The 251-nt window shown below is 58.6% G+C and overlaps 1 protein-coding gene and 1 long non-coding RNA gene across 2 annotated transcripts in view; one reads left to right on the forward strand and one right to left on the reverse strand.

Moving 5' to 3' along the window:
* LOC116693377 (collagen alpha-1(XXVIII) chain) overlaps positions 1–251 on the forward strand; it is a 71301-nt gene that overhangs the window by 49463 nt on the left and 21587 nt on the right. The gene's annotated exons all lie outside the window — the stretch shown is intronic.
* The window catches only part of LOC116693495 (uncharacterized), a 42160-nt gene that overhangs the window by 38147 nt on the left and 3762 nt on the right, over positions 1–251 (reverse strand). The gene's annotated exons all lie outside the window — the stretch shown is intronic.

The following is a 251-nucleotide window of genomic DNA, read 5'->3' on the forward strand; positions in this document are numbered from 1 at the left end:
TGGGAATGGTGAATTTTTACCATTGCTTCTTTCCTCGTGCCGCTCAGCTCATGCAGCCCTTGCATGAGGCTTTGAAAGGTAAACCCAAGCAGGAGGCAGGGAGAAGCGTCGCATGTCCACTAAGGAAAAGCCCTAGCGAACGCCACCCTGTTGTTCTCCCACAGCCCCCATCGCCATCACCTCAGATGCCTCGGACTACGCTGTCGGGGCTCTCTACGAGCAGTGGGTGGGTGGGGCCTGGCAGCCGCTGG

Source organism: Etheostoma spectabile, chromosome 8, assembly GCF_008692095.1.
Source record: "Etheostoma spectabile isolate EspeVRDwgs_2016 chromosome 8, UIUC_Espe_1.0, whole genome shotgun sequence".
Lineage (NCBI taxonomy): Eukaryota > Metazoa > Chordata > Actinopteri > Perciformes > Percidae > Etheostoma > Etheostoma spectabile.